Raw genomic sequence first — 22,546 nt, 5'->3', positions numbered from 1 at the left:
CCGGAACTTCCCGGAACTTCCCTTCCCTTCCCGGAACTTCCCTTCCCTTCCCTTCCCGGAACTTCCCTTCCCTTCCCTTCCCGGAACTTCCCTTCCCGGAACTTCCCTTCCCTTCCCGGAACTTCCCTTCCCAGAACTTCCCTTCCCTTCCCTTCCCTTCCCGGAACTTCCCTTCCCAGAACTTCCCTTCCTTGAACTTTTTTCCTTTTCCCCTTCTTTTCCTACCTGCAGTGCTGCATCTAGCACCTTATTTTATGAAAAAATGGAAAGATGAGGTTCTCAAATAATGAGTTACAGGAACATGACCTTTGATACACAGTCGATCAAAATGAAGGCTCAGTAAAGAAAAGTTCAATATAATCATGTAGAGATTGTATTTTTCTTTCTTTTTCAGACTTCATGATTTACAAATGTAAACCACAAAACTGAGTAAAACTTATCAGTCCCTAAATTTTTAAAGCTATTTCATCCAGTTAAGAATGATGACATATATGACCTGCGACCCACTTGCCAGGCAAAAGAAGAAAAAACACATACATCCCATTTTTTCCATATAGAGAAAAAAATTCTTAGCATTTGCAAATGTAAGACAAAGTCAATTTAATTTTTAACTGTCTTGCAACATATACACAAACAGCAATAGAAGGCATACTCAGATTGTGTTGTTTTACTATGGAAATCATAAATGACATACCTTAAGACTTAGAGGGTCCAAGTCCTGGAGACAATCACAGCACCTTTGAAAAGAAGATTCCTTCATTAAAATTATTGAAACTAATATAGTTTAGGATAAAAGTCATTGTCCTCTGAAAGCTTTTGTTTATCACTGTTTTCAAACTCCTTTATTACCTAGCAGCATGCTCCTGTCTGATTTCAAGAGATGAGTGCAATTTGTTCAGTCCCTCAGTTCCTTTTTTGAGTTTCCCAAGAAGAAGTTTCACAGTACTATCCAGTCCTCCTTAGTCCAGCCTCCCTTCCTGGATTTACATTCATTCTGTATTATGAAGCCTAGAATGAAACCTTTCTAAAGCAACTATTTTATGAAGTGAGTATCAGCTATATTTTGCAGTCCCTCTGCAGCACTGTTTACTGCAGCAGCAGTTAACCAACAAACTGTTCAAGAATAAATACTAATCTCACAGATGACAGAAAGAAAATACCTAGCACCAACTTCTTACTCAGCTTTTTTGTAATGAAGGAGAATGTAATGACTGGAACTTTGGTTTACCAATGTCAGCGCATTGGACAAAGCATTATAGGCACAGCACTGGGAACAGTTTATTTTGCCAAGGAACAGTTGTTCCTTTTCTCATCCTAACTTTTGTTTTGCACGTGTCAGGTGAATGTTATCACACGCTCTCATACTCTGTTGTACAATTGGAACATATCCTTTGCTTCTCTATCTGTGCAGTGATTTCAGAAAAGTAATAAAAATTTATTTAAGTATCTTACCCCTTGAGTTCAAGATAGCAAAGCCCCATTGACAAACAGACCATGCCAGCATATTTTTTTTCTGCGAGAAGAATACTTCTGTGGTAGTGTGTCCTTGCCATCCCTTGTTCTACCCTAGATATATATTTATAAATCTATACTTATACTACTGTAGATCTATACAGACTTACATATGTATGTGTATAGCATTGCCACATATTTTTTTAAATACTGCCTGAAAATATTTATCTCTCATCCCTTTGAAAATGTCTTAATTCATAAAATATCAGACTTGCCACATCCAAATTTCTGTAAGTGTGAATTTACCTTCCACCCTTGATATATGATAAAGCTATAGTCCAAGTACTCTGATGTTACTCTATTACAGAACTTGCCTTATTATGATATAGATAGTAGAAACATCCTATTCACCCTAATTTCACAGGTTGATATGTTTTATAGCAAAATACACAGTTGTATGGGGATGATCCAAGACATTTCCTTTATGTTCATATCACTAAATGGTCTCTGTAAAAGTAATCCAAATGGTGTAAGAATCAGAGTAACCTTGTCTCTAAAGCAGTTGTTTTATTGGCTAGTATAAGTATAGCTCCTTACCTTTAACAACATGTCATGTGTACCAAAATTATAGTTTTCTCATTAATTATATATTTGTGTGTACAGATAAACATGCCAGCAATTTTTTTAACTTCAAAGACACTGAAACTCCTGACAAACATTTTCAATTGCATTAACCTGCATACAAAAGAAGTAAATTTACTTTTCTACTCTAAAAGTAAATACTTATCTTTAGATAAGTATTGTTGTAGAAAAGTAAAATTAAAAAAATACAAAATGAAACAACAACTACCCGAAGTTAAAATTTGCTTATTTGAATCAATTGTCTCAAAAATGAACCTCAAACAAATGCATTAAATTCAAGGAAAAAGATCTTCCTTCTAACTGGAATGATTCAGATAACCACACTGACATTTGCAACAGTATGAAAAAATTCACTTCAGCTATGAAAGAAAGCACTTGAAGAATACAATTTTTTAGCTGTAAGTTTGTACTTAATAGAATACACATCTCTATCACATTGTAAGCATAAGAATTATCAAGTTTATTCCTTCAAAGCTTTCTTTCTGCTGTACATATGACAGGATTCTGATTTTAAGTGAGTATTCCCAAACAGATCTTTTGTTAATGTTCTGCTCAAAAATCCCACAACTCTTATTTCATGATACTATCTACAAAATGCTTTTCAATCATTGAGATTGAAATGGTGGTTTAGACGTCAGCTGATGTAACAGCTAATGTTAAAAATTATTGTCAACTTGGTTTGTACTTTGCCAAATTCAATACAGAAAAAGATTACCAGTGACCTCACAGGTCCTGATCCTCCAATTACTGTATTTTTGACAATGATATATTTATTGGATTGTTGACAAAAAGACATTGAAGCCAAGACTATCAGCTCCATTAATCACTGATGAGAAAGTAGCTGACATACTTCAGTGATGACTACATTACATTTCACTAAGGAGCAGTACTTGTTGAAATGTACATATATTCTGAAACATTTATTTCATTAAAAACCCCCACAATTTTAATATGCTTAGAACAATCTCACAAGAGACCAACATGCTTCATGTACCTAGTCAATTTATTTCATCTCAAGAACTAATTAATTCGCTCTCTGGCACAGTTTGTTCAAATGCAAAAATAGAAATCCTGATTTGTAAAACAAAAAGACAGATACATATATCAACACATCAGGTGGTGGGACTAGTTTACTCCAAGGAGCAATGGGCTATGGACTGGATTTTCTTTTTTCTGCTAGTTATGATCGAATAGCTCTTAGAAACAAAATTATGCCAGTGATGGAATTGAGACATTGAGCTTTGCATCAATAACAGAACAAGATGCACTGTGATAAATCATAAAGTATCCAAAGTATGATGGTTCAGTTGGTGAAGGATTTACAGCCTATGGTATAAGGTAGAAATTTCTCTCAAGGGTTGTCATGTTATAGTTCTAGTGCTCCCACATTTCAAAGAAGCCCTCATTCTCTGCTGAAAGGGGCTTGTGTGCATACACAGTAGAGTGAAGGCGAAAATCAAACTGTAGCTGCTAAAACTTGGTAATTTGTGACCAAAAAATTATGTGGCATGGAGGACAAGAAGATCCAGCTGCAGAAGAGGTTGAACGGTTTGGACAGAATAGGAGTGACAGGACAGAAGGACTCTCTATAAGGTAGTGAAGTTTCCCTTGGGAATGAGGTACATTGCAGAGTTGTCTTGCAACAGTCCGTCACTCATGGGCCTAAGTGCTCAAAAGCTGAAGGCCATCTTCAGGCAGCAGAACTGTGATGGAAAATGGATCCAATATTGGGTTAACGTTCATGGGATTGGTACCACTGAATGTGTATATAAGGAATCAACTCCTGATGCGCCTCTGCATGCACTGGGAAGAACAGTTTATAGTGATAAGACTGCCCAGTGCACCGTACATTAAATCTTCTGTATTTAAGCACAAGCCAGTGTTTAATTCAGCTCAAGGAATGCAGTAAAATTTTCCCAACCAGACACTTGTGAATTAGCGGTTAAAAACATACAGATTCTTCCTGCACAATTGACTGGACCATAAACATGGTATTTCCACACAAAGGATGCGTTTATCTCACCTGCAGTTATAATATAAAACTATTTTTAATGTGATGATGAAGATCTTGGAAGTTTCAGGCACACTACAGATCTCTACTGGGGTGTTCTGTGAATATTTATTAAACATGTTTATTTTGGATTAAATTTTCTCATATAAAATCAAAATATATTGTGTACTCAGGTAAGTACTTTTTATGCATCCTATTGTATGTACCAGAAGGACAATATTAATTTCTCTTAATATAATCTATAGACCTTGCTATCTACACTGAAAATAAGGGAGAATCACCCAGTCTGCAATAGTCAGCTGAGTGAGCTATAAAAATAAATTTCCTCATCTAAAAACTATTAGGAATGTAATACTGAAGGCACATCTCTCACAATAACTGAGGTAATTACTAAGCTTGTTCTGTATCTGATAGACAAAGATTTTGAAAGGAAATTAAATCACTGATTTCCTCTCCTAGAGTTAAATGCCAAATGAGATAATATAATTACAGATGAATGACTTTTTATCCTAATTTTATAACTAAAATAATATCTAGTATGCACATTGCAAAAGCAAGGAAAATAAGAAAATTTTGTGTTTATTTCAAGGAATAACAGTGGATATTCACTTTGAGCATACAAAGACTGGTGCAGTCTTGCAGCTACAGGGTGATGAAAATTATTCAGCCCCAATGAAATCATCTACATCCACAGGAAAATTTCTCACAAAGTTAAGCATGCATCACCAGGACTCTCTGACAGGAATTAACATCACAACCACAGAAGGAATGCACTGATGGCAGAATGTGCTTAGGAAGGTACATAACCAGCAGATTTCCATGGGGGTCACATCACATCCCTTTTTATTCTGTCCTGCCTTAAATAGCATTGGCTTCTTTACCCATACAAAAGCCTCCATTATTTCTTCATTCTTACTGGCACAGTCACATGCTTCACTGACAGCTGCTTCTCATATTTTAAAAGACCTTTCAAGTGACAATCTGATTGCCATAGGAACACGTACATTTCCCGACATGAGGATGGGAACAATGTAACTAACATGTTGCTACTAAATGGAATAAAAAATTGCTATGTTCCTCTACCTCTTCTGCAACTAAAAAATTCCATCCTTCACCAAGAAAATTGAGTCTGCATAGTCCTTGATATGCTATAGATTGATTTCTGCTGAATTAATCATAGCATTAATACTTAAAAGCCAAAATTTACCTTAGTGCTGGCAACTTCGTATTTAAATCAGGGTTATGGAAAATAAGAGTAATGAACCTCATGGAACTGAAAAAGCATCCAAAATTGTAGCAGAAAATGAAGCAAAGTCAAGTCCATCAAAGCAACAGTAGAACTTTTGAAATTCATGGCTTTATCAGAACATGATATGCCACTGTGAACAATTACAGTTCAATGGAAATTTTTTGAGAGGACAGTGACTGAAATTTTGCTTAATTTCTACTAAATTTTGTTTGGGTCATAGCCACAAAACAATACCTGAGGACCAGAGGAGGAGCAGACCAATTTATCTTGTGCTGTCTATATTGTGTTTTGGGTTATCATGACTTTAATAAAATGCCAGTGCAGGCATAGCAGTGCATTTCAGCAACTAGACAGAAATACATTCATGAAGGATAAAGGCCTTTTGTGCACGCAGGTGCCCCTTACAGGCAATAAGCTTTAGCTCTTCATGGAAAGCTCTTCATGCACAGGATCGTGCAGCAAAATGTGAGAGGTAAGGTCTGTGCTTGTGTGAAGGAGCTGCACTAGGTAGAAGATGCTCACAGTGCCACAGCCAAGATCACATTGCTACAGTCAGGCTTGCACAATGCTCTCTAGTGGAAACTGTTTTCTTACAGCATCTGTTCTTTACTTATATTTTCTCTTTTAAATAAAGTAAAATCCAAACCAATTTCTAAAACCTTTTCTTCATGTGATATTGTGGACAACACAAGGCCATAATAAATGTCATCCATTATAAAGCTTTTTCATAACACTTTTCAGCTAAGCTATTTTTAAGAATGTTTTTACCAGAATAATTTAACTGTAATTGAAAACATGTAATTGAACCAGGAATTTGGAGGAGGGCAACAAATAAACTTCCATAAGCTGTAGAACCCTGCATATCCTAAAATGGAACAAGTAAAGAACAGAAACTAGAAAATAAGTGTGCCAAAAATGCAGTTTAAAAAAAAAACAACAGGCTTTTTGAAGTGGTAAGTTGTTACAATTCCCTACTGACCTCTAATTGACACATTCTGCTAACACTTCATACTAGGCCAGTTTAAACTATTCAAAAGGAATCCACTGTACCTTTCCTGCCTTCTTTAACATCATTCCAGAATTCAAGTAATCTATTTGTACATGCTGGCTGCTGTGATGGGAAGTAAAATCTGCTATTTATGTTGCAAACTAAAACAGTGCTATAGCCATAGTAATACTCTCAAATGGAGATATTCCTGTTACTTACCAATTTACATAATTTAAGAGATCAGTAAAGCCTTGAAGAGCAGCTGTTTCTAGGATATCTTGTGATTCTGACTCTACAAGTGCTGTCAGAAATACATTCTGCTCAGTTGAACCAGAGCTTGATGTGCACTGACACATACTTTGAGATTTTAAGAACTACCAGAATTTAGAACCACTAAATACTTTGTTGTCAGTATGAATCTTCTCACACTATGTTAAAAACCATAAGTAAATTGATGGATTAAGGTGCACCTGGCTTGAGAGTAAAGCACGTTAAAGACAATGCCCTCCAGCAGCTGGATATGAGAACAGTTTCAGCAGTGTGTATCAGCAGGGCCAATATTTCAATTGTTCCTCCCCGAGTCTGTATATAGCAATTATACTAACAATAATTCTGCCACTCACAGGTTTTCTGGTAACTCTAGTGTCTAAAGACATTCTTTTCTTTTTACAGCAAAGATTTCAAGTACTGGTTAAAAAGATTTTCAACATCCTACCTGTATGTTCCTTTAGACTGGTTTAATCAGATATTATTAGGAATGCCATTAGCAAGAACTAACAGGGAATAATGACGACATTCAACCGCAGTTTCTAAGGTTCCATAGTTTTTAATTTAGAAAAAAACCCTAAAGCTGTATAAATGTTCCTTCTCTTTCAACACAGACCTCAGAGCTTAGGTCTGCATTAAGCGCAAGCTGAAATTTTTCTTAGCTGTAACTGCTTATATGTGTCAATCAACAGACCGGCTGGCCAACAGCCTCGATGTAACTAGTTTAAAGCAGTCTGACTATGAATAGTTTTGCTGACTCAGATCAGTCTCTCCACCTCTTATCTCTCCAAATCAACATAAGTGGAATATGAATATGGGTTACTCACACCTCAGCAATTTTAATTCTGTTCCTTTTTGGACTAACTCAGTACAGTTGTATTCAACCAAATATAGCTGCTGAAAGAACATGAATAACAGTCCTAATAGCATTTTGCTTCAGAAGATATAAATAAGAATACCTCCGCTGCAGGCAGTTTAGATTAGCTGAAAACGCAACCAATGTGGACTATCCTAGAGTGCAGAAGAGTGCAGAAGAAAAATAAAAAATATATTTCCTGTCCTGACATATTTTCAATTTCATACACAATTATAAATGCATACCTATTTCCTTTTTTAAAAACATTTCAAATATATCAAGTGGGAAGGGACCCACAAGGATCAAGTCCAGCTCTTGACCCTGCACATGACACCCCCAGGAGTCACACAATGTGCTTGAGAGCATCACCCAAACACTTCTTGAGCTCTGACGTGCTTGGTGTAATGACCACTTCCCCAGGGAGCTGTTCCAGTGCCCAACCACACTCTGGGTGAAGAACCTCTTCCTGATATCCAAGCTAAACCTCCCTCAACACAACTTCAGGCCATTCCCATTGGTCCTGCCACTGTCACCAGTGAGAGAGATCAGTGCCTGCCCCTTCTCTTCTCCTCACAAGGAAGTTGTAACTGCAGTGGGGTCTGCGCTCAGTCTCCTCCAGGCTGAACAGACCAAGTGACCTCACCCACCCCTCATATGACTTCCCCTCAAGGCCCTTCTTCATTGCCCTTCTTCGGACACTCTCTACTGGCTTTATATAATTTCTATATTTCAGGGACCAAAGCTGCACACAATGTTCAAAAAATATATTAATTTTTTTTCCTGGGAGGAGAGAGACAACATAAAATTACAATGGTAGAAAAGGCTGCAGCAGGCAAACTGTGCTGAAATCAGGCACCAAATTAAGAAGTAGTTTATTTTTACTTACTGTCCTTATTTCATGCCTATTGTTACAGTATCCTTTCAGGAAACAAGCTATTTTATACTTAAGGCGTTTTATTGAGCACAGAATGAAGAACAGAGAATTGCTAGATATTAATCTTAACTCTGCTTCTTCTCACATAATTTGGACTACAACACTTTTTTTCCTCCTCCATCATCATACTAACAACAAAGGTTGCCTTACCGAGCCCTCAGAGCCTCATCCGTGATAGAGCATTAAGTGCTAGCACCCATGGGGAGAGATAAACCCACTTAATTCCCAGATGTTCTCTTGAGCGTGATTTGGGGCAGAAGAATTTCAAAATGAGTGAAGAAGGCAGAGAAGATGTCATTGTACATAGACATGGTCCATTTGTAAAAAGGGCCAGGTTGGATAACCCCCTAATTCATTGGTTTTTAGGGCAGATTCTCCCAAGGTGTAGCCATGCCATTAATTTGAGTCTGGAGTAATTTCAATCTAGGTATGTGTACTCTCAATACCCAACTCCAAATGAAGTAAAATATGTGCATATTTCAAAATGAGAATTATAATGCTTCAAATTCATATGGTGTTATCCAAAAGTGCCCTTTGAAAGCAATATGACAATTTTGAATAGTAAATGTCCCTATTTTCAGGCCACCTTACAACCTTACAGTACTTAACAACCCCTGTATTACTAGAAAGAGCTCCTACCAAAAAAAAAAAAAAGAAAAAAGAAACAACAAAAAACCCATTTCTCTTAAAAAACCCAAACCCACCTTATGCCTATAACATATTGACAATATGCTTCACTAATCAAGCTGAAGTTGTCTGGCTTTTGACAGCAGGGAGCTTGAGAAGAATGACAGTTTAAAATAACCAGGACAACTTAAAGACACAGACTATCATGTCAGAACTTGCCCACACAGATACACACTGACTTTATAAGACTTGAAATTATTAGCTGAACATGTGAAAATACTCAATCCTCCTGAATGGACTTTTTTTTGGACTTGTAGAATTAACTGCTTTTTATAAAAAATGAATTCTCAACAAATCAACACAAGGGTGAGATTGACTGCAGTTGGCATCAAAAACTACAGCTACAGCTGGAAGCAGCCCAGCAAAGTATCTTTCCCTGGAATGAAGAGAGCAAATAATGGACAAAAACCCAAGAACATGAAGAAGGGAGACAAGCAAAAATGGTGAATAAAATAAGATCAGTCTTAAAAGTGAAACAATCCCCATATTGTAAACAACCCAAGATTTCAATTTGAAACAAATAAGTTTTCAGAGAAGAATGGGGATAGTAATGTGCTAAACGGAATTGTTAATAAGTGCTAAAGTACTGGAATTATCTGCCCAGGGAGGGGGTGGAGTCACCTGGATGTGTTTAAAGGGAGATTGGATGTGACAGTCAGTGCCATAGTTGAGGTGTTAGAGGATGTGTTGGACTCTGTGGTCTTGAAGGTCTCTTCCAAACTAGCGATTTTATGATTCTGTAATCAAAGTCCATTGCTATCTGCACCTGAAGAGCCATTGTAAACAAATTCAAAGCATTCACAAAAATAATTGAAAAAGACCATATTGGTGAATGAGAATTTCCATTATTAACTGGCATTATTAGAAAACAGTAATAACTGATTTAAAGACAGCTTCCTAATTAAAATTAGTGAACAAGATTATAATTGTTATTATTGATCATTGTCTTCCTTGGAATGGTCATTTCCCTTTTTAAGAGTGACGTTCCTGTATAAATATTTATTTAGAAAGTAACTGAATGTAGTGGGATTTCCAGGGAAGGTATATATGTTTTTCAGGAGACAAAGCTCAGAAGTATACAAATGCAATTAAGTTCATTACCTTCATAGAGGAAGATATATATATACATATAAGTATGTACAGATTTGCCCACTGAAGCAGTCAAGCTGGGGAAGGATTGTCCTTCTTGGACGTCCCGGCTAGCTATCCAGCACTGCTAGCAGTAGGGGAGCACTATCCCGATCTCCATGGTTCGGGACAGCACCTAAGGCAAACGCTCTGTGCTATGACAGCAGCGCTACCTTGTCGTAGGACGTGGCTTGGCTTATGGCTACAGTCAGCAGAAAAAGAAGAGAGCGCGCTCCAGTTGTAGCAGACCCAGATTTATAGACTCCCGCTGAAACCGACAACCGAAGAGTGAGAGAAGAAAGTTGCAACACCTTATAAGGAGGGAGGGAAACAGGTGAGGATTCAGTACTTCGACGAATAGGGTTTCAGAGGGGAGTGGGATACAAAAGATTGACTTAGGGAGAACACCAATGGGGACAACTTGAGGGTGGGGCCCCGGCCCCTGAACCAATCACTCAACGCTCTATCTGGAAGTTTCTAGAGAGAAGGGTGGGAGCGCCGAGTGACGGACAGGGCACCGGGGAGGGATTTGAGAAAGGATACATTAGTCTCCATGGCAACTGGGGAGGAGTTGGGATAACTGGCAGCACAAGGGAGGGAGGGGAGAACCAGGGCAGAACCATTACATGATAGGGGGGAACAGAACAGCCCAACTTATACAGACGCAGCGCAACATCCCACCGTACTACGTTCTTCCATCTTGCATGTGGTAGCCCTCCAACTATAAAGCCAAAGAAAAGTTATTAACTCTGTATTTATGCCTCATATCCAAGAACACATGGCTGTTCCAATACAGCTAGTGTGTGAGGCTGGGTAAGAAGAATAACCCTGAGCAGGACAGTCTTGCTGTGAGGAGAATGCGCCCCACCACGGGCCATTCCAGCAAAGGGCGCAGAGGAGGGACTCTGCTCCCAGGTGGTGCATGGGTCAGAGGGCTGCAGGGAAGCACAGGTGCAGGTGGGGCTGCAGTGCCTGTTGTGCAGCGGGAGGATGGACGATTGAGTGTGTGCATGGCCCCACCTGTCAAGAAGGAGGTTTGCAATGCTCAGAACCTGTAAGACAAGGTGCTGTGTGTGCAGCTATGGGGCTGTGCAACTGCAACTGCACTTCCACGTGAGTCTGTGTGTGAATGGCAATTGTATTGTCTTAGGATTTGCCACAAAAGGCTGCCTGGAAATTTCCAGGTGTTTACTAAGCTTTTAAGTGTTTAGTATTGTGGTTTATATGTCTTTCTTGTTGATATTGGTACCAAATATATAATTCACTGACTTAAATTTATTTCTGTGCTTTTAACACAAACAATTTTGATACTGATTTAAATCATTTCAGCACAACAATTTTTTTCTATATTGTGCTATAATGTCTTTCTTTTATTAGAATGAGTTAAGTTGAAACAAAAAGCCCACACTATGAATATACACACTGTCTTAACAGCACCTTCAATACAACACATGAAAATATAGTTTGCTCCCCAACCAGACACAACTACTATGCGATTTCAGAGACAGGTACTGTGTCCTTTGGAAACCAAGTGTAATGGTAATGTTTCACATTTGAAGATCAAGTATATATTCCATCAGTGACTGAATGGTGTGCAGCTGTTACACTGATAAAAGCCACAGCTGAATAAACTTTTTGTCATTCTATTTAGATCCTGTGTACATTTATAGGTGGTGTCTATATACATACTCACTAAAATTTGACATTCTCATAATCATACCTAAAACGAAGGAAGCCTGTAGATGAATAATTAAAATTAGTAATAGAAAGTTAATTTCTTTAATGGCTTCAAGTAAAATATTTTGTGTAGTTACAGATAGAGTTTTGTTTCTTTTGTATTGTCATTTTTAATGGTATTTGGTATACATTTAAAACCAAACCTGCAATTCAGCTTATCAAGAAAAAAAACTTAGAGTTGTTGTATACTGTGTTTACTATTATTTTTAGTGGATTAATACTGGTTACTATTTGCCTATGATATTACTAATTATTGAGAAGCACTGAAGTAGAAATGAGGAATCACTACATTCTGATAACCAGGACTAACAACAGAAAGTGCAAATAAAATTATCTGGGAGCCCTATCTATAAGAAAAGACCCTAACAAGAAGGTGGCATCAGCAAAGGTGGGTGCAACCCAGTTACAAGCCAATCTTTTAAAGGAAACAGGAAGAAGGTTTATATCATACACACAGCAGAATGCAGTTCTCTGGAAAATGGATGAAGGCAAACTTCATTTAAGTGGAAAATAGAAAAGTAGAAGATATATTGGATAATAATGCTAAGTACAGTAATGCTTTAGAAATAATAGAGATGAACACAAGAAAGAAAATAGAATTGTGTGACATTGTTTAATACAGCAAATAGACTATGCTTTGAGGTTTTTAGATATTTTTAAATACAAAAATCCTTTGGTTTACGCTGGACATAAATCACACATTTTTAGCCAAATGTCTGCTCTTATTGAAAATTGAACTTTTTTCTTAAAACCAAAAGAAAGCTTACAGAATCCTCTTAGATAAAAGGCAAATGACATTGAATTTTTAACTTTTTGACTAATGTTGTTAGATTTTATGTTAAATGAAAATATAGGCTGTATCTGAAGCTTACAAACATAGAGTCTACCCCCTTTGTTAGATATCTTGAAAAGCCACTTATAGTTTTTAATGTGATTACATAGGATTTCTCAATGCAGATATATTATATTAAAAACCAAAGAACAGTTAAATCAGTGCCATCTGTGGTACAGAAGGTTAATCTGATTAAGAATTAGTTTATTTTATTATAATTAGCTCATATAAACTATAGCAGCAGAAGAACTACTGTAGACTAATAAATAAGTCCACACTAGATAGTAAATAGTCCGCACTAGGTGGATCAGGGCTTAACTGGGCTGATGTACACTCCAAGAGCTCTGAAAGCACTTTTTATTATACAGGGAGCAAATTGAGTGATCATATTCCAAATGATATTTGGTTTATTTGCCATCATGGATCATGCTGAAGGAAATGAAATTAAGGTTGTAGAATTCAATTCCTATTTAAGGAAAAAAAATCATAATAAAGGGATGCTGTTTATTATATATTTGCTTCAAATGTTCAACACAAATGAAATGTAGTGAGATGACCTTACAGATCATTACTATTTATTTTAGTAATAATCCACAAAGCCCATAAAAGGAATTCAATGTGATCATTTATCCTAAAATGATTTTTTTACACTGGAATATCTCAAGGACAATACTTCTGATGAATTAAGAAGGATACTAACAACTCCTCTTCTAAATGTCAGCTCTTACATCTGGATACTTGAATATCTCTATGGAAATAAAGAGAAAATGTATAAATATTTATTAAAGAAAATAGAGTAGGCAGGAAACAAAACTTGTTTTTTTCCTATTTATCCTACTTAAACCAATTCCCCTGCTAATCACTGTTGCTTTTTCACTCCTGGAGTCCTCAACTTTTTCCTTCAAATCCTGCAATTTTTCACCTTTATATCTCTTTCTTAGATCACCATGCTTTTTTTTTGAATTCGTGCAACACTGGCTTCTGTCTAAATCATGGAAGACTTACATATAGCATAAAGTGAAATAAAACAGAAGTAAAGAAAATTTCCTGTTAATAAGGCTCTGAAGACTCTAGACAAGAATAGAATTATTAAACGAAATGTGATGGTTCAAAGAAAACATTTTCCTTCTTTTTTAGTTTTCTATTTTAATTCTGTTCTTAAATTTGAAACCAAATTCTATCTTTGAAATAAATACCTTGGCTGAAACTTCTCAAAGCTGACGGTGCTTAACTGGATCTGTAAACACCAATAGTCATAGAGGCTGAAATTGAGGCACTGTAATCCTTTTCTTCAACTCAAAGGGAAGAGTACAACTGTATGGTTAATTAAAGTCTTATTTTTGAGTAAGCAGTTAAGTACTTGTTTAGTTCCAATTGACTTTAGTTGCTATAATGTACGTTCATAAATGTCCTTAAGCAGAAGTGATTCACTGAACTGAAGCCCAGAAGAAGTGTAGTGTTGACACTGCTAAGGAGTATAAAAGCAAAAACCTTGTTGTTAGATAATTTATTACAAACTATTTATACATCATTAAAGATGGCGAAGAAAGCCAAATGTACTTGAATCTTGAGTTCCCATTTCATATGCAATTATTTTCATTCTCCAAAATAACTGGGGAGGATTTTTATGCTACTGAAAAACTGTTATGAGCATTTTATTTACACTGTTTTTCTTTTGCAAGAAGCATGTTATGAAATACCATATTCAGCTCCTCAAGGAGAACACAGGAGTGAAGAAAAAACATCTCTTATTCAGACCAAATTGTTAGCAGAAGGGTGTATACTCCAAGAATTAACAGGCCAGTGACTTCCTCTGATACTCCCAAAATGTGATAGATAAGCAGTGGTCACCTATCTGTATATAAGATATGAAGTTAATAAAGCACAATGAAGAATGTGTGAGCATAAGCTTCAGTTCCTACTTGAACATCAACCCTATGTTGACCTTACAGAGGTAAGTTAGTGTCTTCCATCACTTAGTACAGGTAATGGTATGGCATGACTGCTATGAGGGAAAACTCAACAAAGATAGGGGAAAACTCAGATAAAACGGTAACAAATGTCTGACAGCTATCTAAGATGAGAAAACAATACAGAAATACTGAATGGAAGAACTAAAACCAGCAATAAGACATGATCTAGTATGAAAAAAAAAATCCAAGATGGTCTAGTATCAAACACAATTCAAGGCACTACCTAGGTAATTACCTCAGTATCGCCCTTTTCTACACGTGTTTCAAAAACTCACTTTTGCCAACCACTCTCACACAACTGTTCTCACTCATTATTTGTTCCAGAGGGACACAAAACCTAAGACAATATTGTTCCAAGGCATTAAATTTGGACTAGACACAGCAGATGACTGTGAAGGAACCAAGGAGAAGGTGGTGAAGGGCCTTCAGCCTGCAGCCTGCAGCACAGTTGACGACTAAGTGTCAGGTCTGTGGTTCCACCATCAGGAACACTACGGTTACATTTCACCTGTTTCATTTGCTCATGCAAGAATTAAAAGCTGTAAGGAAGAAATTCTTTCAAGCAGATTTGCTTGAAATCTGGTACGAATGGTGGCCTGACATTAAGCACCCACAAAAGCCACTCATTCACCCTCCCCTGCTACAGCTAGGAAAAGGACAGAAAAGGAAGGATTCAGAAATTGAGATCAGGACTGGGAGAAAACACTCCAAGGGCAAAACACGCTCAACATAGAGACACAAAATCAGTTTATCATAACAAAATCAGGGGAGAATAATGAGAACTAAAATTAAGCCCTTAAAACCACCTTTTTTTCCCCAGCCCCTCCCTCCTTCCCGCCAGCAGCACAGGGGGTGGGGTTGGTCAGTTCATCACACAAGGTTTTCTTCTGCTTGGCTCAGGGAGAGGAGTCCTTCCCTTGCTGCACCATGGGGTCCCTTCCCACAGGGGACAGTTCTCCATGAACCTCTCCAGCGTAGCTCCAATCTCGCAAGCAGTGGTCTTCCCATGCTGTGGCATGGGTCATTTCTCCATGGGGTGCAGTCGTCCAAGGACAGGATGGGAGCAAGGAGTCCCCTCTCCACAGGTCTCCCACAGGGTCACAGCCTCCTCCAGGCATCTGCCTGCTCCAGCATGGGCATCTCCATGGGGTGCAGGTGGATCTCTGCATCCCTGTGAATTCCCATGGGCTGCAGGGGCACAGCTGCTTCACCATGGGCTGCACAACGGCCTGCAGGGGAATCTCAGCTCCAGTGCCTGGAACCCCTCCTGCTCCTCCTTCTGCACTCACCCTGGGGTCTCCGTGTTATTTCCCTCACATGTTGTAATCTCCTCCTCTTCTCTGGCCAGAATTAAAATGGTTTCACACTTTTGTTTTGATTTTCTCCTTAAATCTGTTATCACAGAGGCATTACCAGCCTCTCTAATTGGGCCAGCAGCACACCCATCCTCAGAGCCATTTTAGGGATTGGCTCTGCTGGGTTTGGTGGAAGCTTCCAGCAGCTTCTCACAGAAGCCAACCTCTGTGCCTTCCCCCTGCTACAAAAACCAGGCCATGCAAACTCAACACAATATGTTCATCTTATTCTAGGAGCACCACACTTGTGTTTCTTGAAAAGATCCCCTCTCTAGGTAGGGGAGTGGTATTCAATACTATTCAATGTTTATGCCACTCATTTTTCCAGTGTGCTTCCATTCAAAATACAATAACTCCATTTTGCTCTAGAAACAAAATCTCCATGGCCTGACAAAATTACAGAAGGCCTACAGAAATTATGTAGATCAGCACAGAAAAAGAAGCTGGTTGACTATTAGCATGTCACATGCATGTAAATGAAATAGTATTTGACTTTAAAAGCCCTCTTATATAATTCTTTAACAAAGAAAATAAAAAGGAGGATCCAATAAATTACTTGAATCCTGAATCCCTTCTTGGACTATGTTGCTCATATTTGCTTTTGAAGTCCTGTTAAACTGCAAAGTGATATTTATAGCTAAATGCAGGGTTTGAGAACATCAAAACACCTCAGGTAAGTGCTTTCTGTTGGATTAAATTGCCAGGAGGATTCAGTTCTGCATATTTTCTCATTTGTTTTAAATCCTCTAATATTACGGGGAAGTTGTCAACTAGCCTCATTCTACAGATGAGAAGTTTTATTAACTTGGATTAAAGTTATGATATCTGTACGTGGTGAATGGAATGGTGATTGCAATAATAATTCTCACTTGGACAGAAGCAGTGGATTGTGGTTATAAATCTAGGCTTTGGTTATATCTGCATAATAAAGTGCAAGGGAGCCTACAGTCTTCTGAACATTTGAAATGGGGATACTTTCATGAGGAAAGAAAAAGTAATAAAAAAGTCCAAGCTCATAAACTAGCGGCGTTTTCAAGCTAATGACATTTACATGCCTGTATGGCACTTATAACGCAGGTATACTAGATAATTTTGAAAGTCCATTCCAACCTAAGCCATTTGGTGATTCAGTGATACTATGATATTAAAGTTTTTGGAAACCCAGAGATTCAGAAAAACACTTTATACATAGATTTAAAAAAATCAAACCAAATCAAAACAAAAAACCTTAAGTACCTCCCTTCACTTTCTTCCAAAAGATGCAAATAATTGTATTTATGAAATATTATATATATTGATATATTTATGAATAATTGTATTTATGAAAATAAATACCTTTTCACCCTCTGTTTTGAGATTTTCCCATCTCTCTGGCACAAAGACAGCCTTTAGAAATATGGTCCACAGAGCTTCCATTACCACAGGAGGAAGAGGCTGGAAAACTTGGCTTACGGAACTGTGTTATGCCTTGTGATTAGTGCAGTAAACAGAATAAATCAGTGAATTTCCGATACCTCCCATCCCTCACAGCAGAGGATTTAAGTTGCTATGTTTGCTGAAAGGGCATGTAACACATCATTATATCTGCCTGATTAGGAAGAAGGATCTTTGCATACATTTTGACCTAACTGTGTGTCTTACATAAAAAGAAGGTAAGAACTAAGACTATTTTTAGTCGGGGGTTCTAATTCTTCTTGCCAAGCTGTAGAGTACAAGATTATTTTCCAGACTACTTTCATAGAACGTAGAAGCAGTCCCTGGAGAACTGAATTATGATGCTGCTGCAATTACGGGTGATATGCCTGTGTTCACACTATGCACATCTGTGTTAATTGCCATCAGACCCAAAGCTGGAGGGACAATCTAGAGTTACCTTCCCAGTATTACACACAAGGATTATGGAATGACAAGTATTTTAAGTTATTTTTCTTCAGTGATATAAAAGCATCACAACGTTGCATTTCAGGGAAAGCCAGCTCTATTTCCGTTAACACTAGCATGGTTGAGAGATGCTTCACTGGAATAGAAAAGGAATTGACAACTATTCACTAGAAGCAACTATAAAAAAGTGATGCAACAAACTGTAAATTAGCCAAAGTCCCCCTCCATTTCAGGGATTTTCAGTTCAAGAGTAAAGGAGGTATTTCCTAGATCAATAAAGGCCTTAATGAAGGGCTTTTCTAGAATTTTTGTTTTGTTTTGTTTTGAAGATAATATTTTTTTATAAAATACAGTGAACAGATAAACAAACATTTTGGTCACTTAGCAGAACATGCTAGGCGAGGTGGCTACAAACAGATATTTCAGTCTACAATACAAAAAAAAGAAAAGACTTCTTGGGAAGCATTCTTCTTAAAGAATCATAAAATGGTTTGGGTTAGAGGAGTCGCTTGATGATCACCTAGCCAAACACTCTAGGGAGGATTATGTTTCACTAGATCATGTTGCTCAGTGTTCCATCTAACCTGATCTTGCTGCTTGCAATGATGTGGCACTCACAATGCCTCTGATTTTTTTTATGTCCAACCTAAATTTGCCCTCTTTCAGTTTAAAACTGTTGCTCTTTGTCATGTCACTAGAGGCCTTGGTAAAAAGGTTTTTTTTTGGTTGTTTGATTGGTTAGGGTTTTGTTGTTGGGGTTTTTTGTTTGGTTTATTTATGTTTCTCCCACATCTCCTTTATGTATTGAAAAACTGTGATAAGGTCTCCCTGAAGCCTTCTCTTCTCCAGTCTGAATAAACTTAATCCTGTCCAATTTTCTTCATAGGAGAGATGTTCCAGAACTCTGACCATTGTTGCATTCCTCTTCTGGACCCAGTCTAACACATTTGTGTTCTTCTTTCACTGGCGTCCCAGAATGAATTCAGGTAGGATCTCTCCAAAGCAGGGTAGAGGACAGTCTACTTCCTTGACTGGCTGGCCACACTTCTTTTTGTGCAGCCCAGGGTATGATTGGCTTTCTGTGCTCTAAGCACATATTGCTGGCTCTGTTGTAGGTTCAGGAGGCCCAACAGCTTTCATTATGTCAATAACACATTTAGAAAACTGGATTTTGCCATTTATTTCACTAGCACTCTTTAGCAGTAATTCACGTCAACAGTAATTGCTGTATGCCAGCTTCCGTTAGACATATGATCTGAAGCTTGCCTAGGGATATAGGAAAGATTTCTTCATATTTATTTTCAGAAAAATAATGAAGAACAGAGTAATAGAACTAATAGAATCAGAATCATGGAAAATGTTACTAAGAATGGGGTAATATCATTTCATAAGAAAATGTTATAACTCTTTGTAGATTATTACAGAGTCATAGAATGGTTTGGGTTGGAAGGAAGCTTGAAGATCATCAATTCCAAACTCCTACCGTGGGCCACTAGGCCAAGTTGCTCAGAGCCCTTAACCCCCTCTATCATCTAAAGATGTAAGGGAGATCAACAAAACTGTGGAGAAAGCTGCATGATTTATTAGTTTACTCTAAAGTAGGAAACTAGCCAGAATAGAGGGACTTCTCCTTCAACACATCAAATATTTTCATATTGATAATTTCAATTAATAGCCATCTATGAATCAATATTTTGTTATCAAAGTAATAGTCAGCAATCTCCTTGTATCAGGGGTAACTTTAGTAAGATACACACAAATAGAGAGGGCTGCCAGTGGTAGATAAATTTTCTTCCCATTAGTTACACTTTCAAAACTAAGTAGGGAATGTTTGAAACTCTTGGTGAAAGAAAGACTATCAATACTGAAGTCATCAGTAGTCAAACTATTAAAGGATTAAATACTTAATTTGAACCAGCATCAAAGATCTGGATGCTTACGTTTAGTTTCTTTATCTTCATCTACATTTTCTGCATCTGCAAATTCCCTGAAGCTTCAAGGGATAAATTATCATAAGGCACATTACAACGAAGATGCATCTAGAAGTGCCTGAATGTGTCTTCACCACAAGTAGTGAACTGCAGAGAAATGTCATCTCTATTAAAAAAAAAAAAGCAGCAAGATACATGTGATGTTATCTATACCATAAAACTGCAAGTTCAATTGATTCAAACTGGATTCAAAGGAATGAAAAGATACTGTTTATTCACACCAACACTTCTTTGTTTAAAATATATTTTCCTTATTTGCATTAAGTTTTCAATGTTTTACTTCCTGAACCCGTTTAGGTTCTGCATAGATGCTTAATTCCAAATTCAGGTATAAATCACGAAGTTCCATCTGACAGGAATTTAAATAGAATACAGTACACATAAATAAAGTGAGGACTTGCAAGCCTGAGCTGATTAACTACACATAAAAAAACCAAAAACAAACAAACAAACCTGAACCAAAAAAAACCCCTTAAAATAGCAATCCTTTCATTTGAAGCCAATTTAAAATGCTATGTGAAATCTTTTACTCTATGCCACAGAATATGGAAGAAAATAAAAATTCTTTGTTAAGGTAGCTGGCAAAGTGTTTCCTAGAACAGGAAATTCAAAGGGCTCCCTATAAAGAATCAAAAAATAATTAGCAGGTAACAGTGTATATGTTACAAGAATGAATGTAAACCAGGAAATGTAAATGAAAACAAACTTAACAAAAATGGAATTTTTAGGATAATGGAATAATGTTTCCTCCAGGAGAAGACAGTTTCCAATTGACATCATACTGCTTTGACTATACTGACTTCCTTGACAAGTTCATTTTGAGCATAAGCCTCATTCAAACATTTTGAACCACTGTATAGTAATACATATGTTCCTATTTAGCAGGGCTGAGAAGAGTATGCAGCACTTCTGCATACAAAATAATGAAGATTTTCAATTTTTTCAATTGAAAAAAGAAGTGAAGAAAGTGAAGAAGTAGAAATCAAGTATGAAGATTTCTAGGATGTCCTGGGAGGATGCCAATGCTTTCAATGACTTTTCTTTATCTAGTTCATCTGTCCTGTCCATCACCCTGATAAACACTAATGGCAAGTGCACACTTTTTCCAGCTGGGAATTTCCACAATTAACTTCTTGATGATCTAAGAAAGGCCTTTGAAACAGACCAGCTTTTGAAAGAGGCTGCTTTATCATGGATTCCATGATTTGCTCCAAGTTCTATAGCAGTAAAGTCCGAAAGAAGACTATTGCAAAGTTACAATTTAGACAGGAGAAACACAACAGGGGATGTTCTCCTTCTTTCATTGTATGTAGGTACAGACTGAAGAATGGCAGAAACGTTGGTTTTGGAAAGATGAAGATGGTAGTATTCAGAGGATATGCACCCATGGAGATCTCATTCCTATTAACTGAGTATGGCATTGAGTGAGAAAATCCATTATCCACTTTTGCATTAAGGAGCATATAAGGTCTTGCAAGTTGTACATAATAGTGAAAAAAATCTTTGGAGCTTTGGAAATTAGGGTTTGCAGAAAGTGATAAAAAGTGAACAGATGATAACCATGTGAATAGTGATCAAAGTCCAAGGAAATTACAACGCCATTTATAATCTTTAGTTAGGCACTTGGTCATGTTCAGAACTTGGGAAAATATACTAGCTTTGCAAGAGACTAGGGAATTACTGATAACATTAGCAGGATCTACAGAAATACTAACAGTCCAACCACTCTAAAATTCTTATTAGCACAAGTCCTTTTCTCAAAATCCACTAAGAACATGTGATCTACTAGACAATTTTACTCGTGGTGGGATGTTTTACACTCAGAATCAGAACAGATTGTGAGATTTGAGAAATAATCTCAGCAAAAGGACACTGCTACAGGTACAGATTTCTAAGCATGCCTTATTTAAAGTCATCTTCTGAGGCCAGAGTCCTGTCTGGTGTAGATCACCATTAATCCATTAATTTATAGTTATTTAATCATGTAATGTACTGGAATTAGAATTATTTACAGTTAAAGCTGTGGATCTCTTGCTGTCTTTCATTTGAAACAGAAATTAAATCTCCAGACAGTTGTAATGAAATGTTGCAGGAACTTGCAATCAATTTTATGAAAGGCACACAGAAAGATGGTGGCTTTCTTGAAAAAAGGCTTTATAGAGGCCTAGATAAAGTTGAACATATAAAAAAATACAGTGAAGGAAGTCATCTGAGCCATCTTCTACAGTACAATGAATTAGTAATAAATGAAGCAGGGAGCCAGGAACAAGTGATTGCAGAAAGCAAAACATAGTCCCAGCTGTCAGTCAATCAAATGAGGCATGAGCTAAAAACTTATTGTAAAAAGGAAAAGTAGGAATATATATTAGGAAGAGGGATACACAAGTGAAAGAGAAACACAGATGAATCTGAAGAAATCAGGGAAAGAAGATGATAGATAAGCAATGTTTTTGGAGGAAAGGGCATCAAGCAAGGCTGAGGTGTGTGCAAGATACAAGCATCTGGGCATTGGTGGTATCTTAGAATAGAAGGGAGGCTAACAACAGACAAACATAACAAGTAG

At 37.2% G+C, this 22,546-nt stretch overlaps 1 protein-coding gene across 3 annotated transcripts in view; it reads right to left on the bottom strand.

Moving 5' to 3' along the window:
• The window catches only part of LINGO2 (leucine rich repeat and Ig domain containing 2), a 317,069-nt gene that overhangs the window by 166,700 nt on the left and 127,823 nt on the right, over nt 1-22,546 (bottom strand). For all 3 annotated transcript variants that reach the window (XM_031060279.1, XM_005425009.3, XM_031060280.1), the window contains exon 3: nt 695-737. The gene's annotated coding sequence lies outside the window, so the exon portion shown is untranslated. The remainder of the gene's footprint in view (nt 1-694; nt 738-22,546) is intronic.

The sequence above is a fragment of the Geospiza fortis genome, unplaced genomic scaffold, assembly GCF_000277835.1.
Source record: "Geospiza fortis unplaced genomic scaffold, GeoFor_1.0 scaffold240, whole genome shotgun sequence".
Taxonomy (NCBI): domain Eukaryota; kingdom Metazoa; phylum Chordata; class Aves; order Passeriformes; family Thraupidae; genus Geospiza; species Geospiza fortis.
The sequence above is the reverse complement of the archived record's forward strand: the minus strand, read 5'-3'. Positions and strand labels throughout refer to the sequence as shown.